Source organism: Penaeus vannamei, chromosome 7 (genome assembly GCF_042767895.1).
Source record: "Penaeus vannamei isolate JL-2024 chromosome 7, ASM4276789v1, whole genome shotgun sequence".
Taxonomy (NCBI): domain Eukaryota; kingdom Metazoa; phylum Arthropoda; class Malacostraca; order Decapoda; family Penaeidae; genus Penaeus; species Penaeus vannamei.
The window spans coordinates 48,623,505-48,626,004 of record NC_091555.1 but is presented as its reverse complement, the minus strand read 5'-3'; the positions used below and the strand labels follow the sequence as shown (position 1 = coordinate 48,626,004).

The 2,500-nt window shown below is 34.4% G+C and overlaps 1 protein-coding gene and 1 long non-coding RNA gene across 6 annotated transcripts in view; one reads left to right on the top strand and one right to left on the bottom strand.

Moving 5' to 3' along the window:
• Window positions 1-2,500, bottom strand: part of LOC113827695 (sodium/potassium-transporting ATPase subunit beta) — an 18,947-nt gene that overhangs the window by 2,068 nt on the left and 14,379 nt on the right. The window lies entirely within an intron of this gene.
• On the top strand, window positions 991-2,362 carry LOC113827696 (uncharacterized). 2 transcript variants are annotated; one of them, XR_003477763.2, is made up of 3 exons: window positions 991-1,686; window positions 1,813-1,889; window positions 2,109-2,362. It is a non-coding gene; the product is annotated as an uncharacterized lncRNA (long non-coding RNA). The 2 variants fall into 2 exon arrangements; XR_003477762.2 differs by having other exon boundaries at window positions 991-1,889.

Genomic DNA, 2,500 nt, shown 5'->3' with positions numbered 1-2,500 from the left:
TCTGGCCTGTAATGGGCATACGGAATGTGAAGTTAGAGTGACCCAAAAATTCATCTGGAAACCATCCTTTGTGTACCTCATTTACTTATTAAAAGCGTTTTAAGCAGGGGAGCGCTTGGGCAAGAATTCTTGCCGATAGGCCAAGCGCTGTACCGTTCCCTGCTTAAAACGCTTTCCAAGGCAGGCAGGCCCTCTTCAGTGATGCCAGACATGTGGAAGTGTCTTTTTATGAAGTACAAATCATAACAGTCCTTGATGAGCATAGAAATATCAAAATACACACAAAATATACATACTTGGGTTTTAAAAGCAATATTACCACCAACAATATGCACAAGTCAAGGGTGGAGTTTATTTCACTGGCGGTTGGTAACAGTTTGAGTGCGCAATTCAAAACAACTGACAAGCTTGCGCCGTATCAAGATGGCAGAGTAAATCTACCCAAACATCTTAACAAAGCGCAATATTTTCTCCTATATTCATATAAAGTGCCTCTAAAACAATGACACACACTTCCGATTGACAGCCCTTTCATTCTGACGCGTTATCAAAACAAATGAATATCCCTGAATTAAAATATAGGCCTACCCATTCCCATATATCCGATTTTATGAGGTTAAATATGACAAATCATCGAATATGATATCAACAGAAGAATATTGCTAGAATTTCACATACGTTTTCACTTGAAATATTCTTTATTTAATAAAAAAGCAGATATGTTCTCAATTTAGAAAGACGAGAAGTTTAACAATAAGAGGAAAATTGTTCGTCTTATAATCATTTATTATTCATAAGTAAAACTTTTTATTCCCATAATCTCCATTATCTCCTTTCGTTTTCAGTTAATTTCACTTTCTTTGAATATGATTTCAAGAAAATTACAGAATCAGATACCGTGAAAAAATTATTTATCTGATAAGATATTAAGCGGAGTTCCTAGCCAACGCCCGCATTCGAAGGATCGTGACCAGTACGGTACGTGACCGACGCCGTTGCCATGGTGACGGTACACCGCTTGACTTAGCAAGCGCAAGTCAAGCCATCTACGGAGGTCGCTTGAGAAAGCAAGCGAAATGCTTGAGTTAGCAAGAAAAACGCTTGAGATTTCAGGCAAGAACTTTCTCTGCTTAAAACGCTTTTATTAGTCTTGAAGCATGTGTTGCAACTTGTGTATACCTCAGTTTTAATTATGTATGTTGTTCTAGTACTTAATTATTTGCTCAGAAAGATGATACTCTATTTCTGCTATTTTTATATGGTTTTATATATGTATGTAATATTCCACTAGATATTAAGGAATTGACGAATCTATATAAAACATAATAGTGTACCCAATGTATTCTCAGTTTTCTCTGGTGTATCCCCACCACATTCTCTTTGTTTAAGGGTACTCTATTATATTGTACTGGCACTATTATGTCCAGGTTGTATAATGAATATTCTTTTAAAAAATAGATATGCATTAATTTTGTTACTTGAAAGATTGTGTTATGAAATTATGCATGTATGGATTAAGGAGGACGTGTAATGCTTGTAATATATGGGATTTGAGTAGGAATTAGATTATTAAATACTTATGATGTTATACCTGATATTGTCACAATAACCACAAAGAGAGACAGAGAGAGGGAAGTGCCATTAACTACAAGAAATGAGTAAGGTTAATATCTGGGAATACCAAAGGTAAGAAAGGACACAGTAATGTAATGATAACATTAATAAAAGTATAGCTATAACTATCATGTGGAGAATAAAGGGATTATTTGAGATGAGTAGAAAATAGAGGTAAAGAAGATATCTCCTTGACAGCTCCTTGCTGACCTGGCACTGTGGCACCTCCAGTCATACCTCATGACCTATTGAGGATTTAAAAACCCATTCAGAGAGTAAGTTTTCTTGAAATTCATAATAAAAGCTAGTAAATGATCGTTTTGTTGAAAATTATGATTTAATAATATAACTACTCAGATCTTATATAATGGCATGAATAGTATACCTCATTTGTTTGTTTGTTATAAATATGTTGTTTAGTTCCTAAAGAAGTATTTGTTATTTTTTATATTTTCATGTATTATCATTCCTAAAATGTAATCTTTGATTTTTAGGAATGGGTTTTGTGTTGTGGTTTTATTCTGCAATCTGGTTAAGAGGAGAGAGAAAGATAAACCAAGAATCTTCTAAGAAGTTGGAAACTATAACCAGAGCGAGCAAGATTACTCTGTAAGGAAGAGAGAAGACAGAAGAACAGACAAGAGAAGAATGGTATAAGGTTGGAGTGCGCTCAGTTGATGAGTATGGTAAATTATTGGGAATGATTGTAATGATTTATGACGCAAAATATCAACAAGAATTTTGTACATCTATTTGTTTGATATTACCCTTCTCTCAAGTACCTCTAAGGTTGAAATTAGATCATAGTAACCTTTGTGATTTTGATGACGACACAGTGCCCTCTCTTGATGACATCAGAGTATATTCCAAAGAATTAAGGGAAATA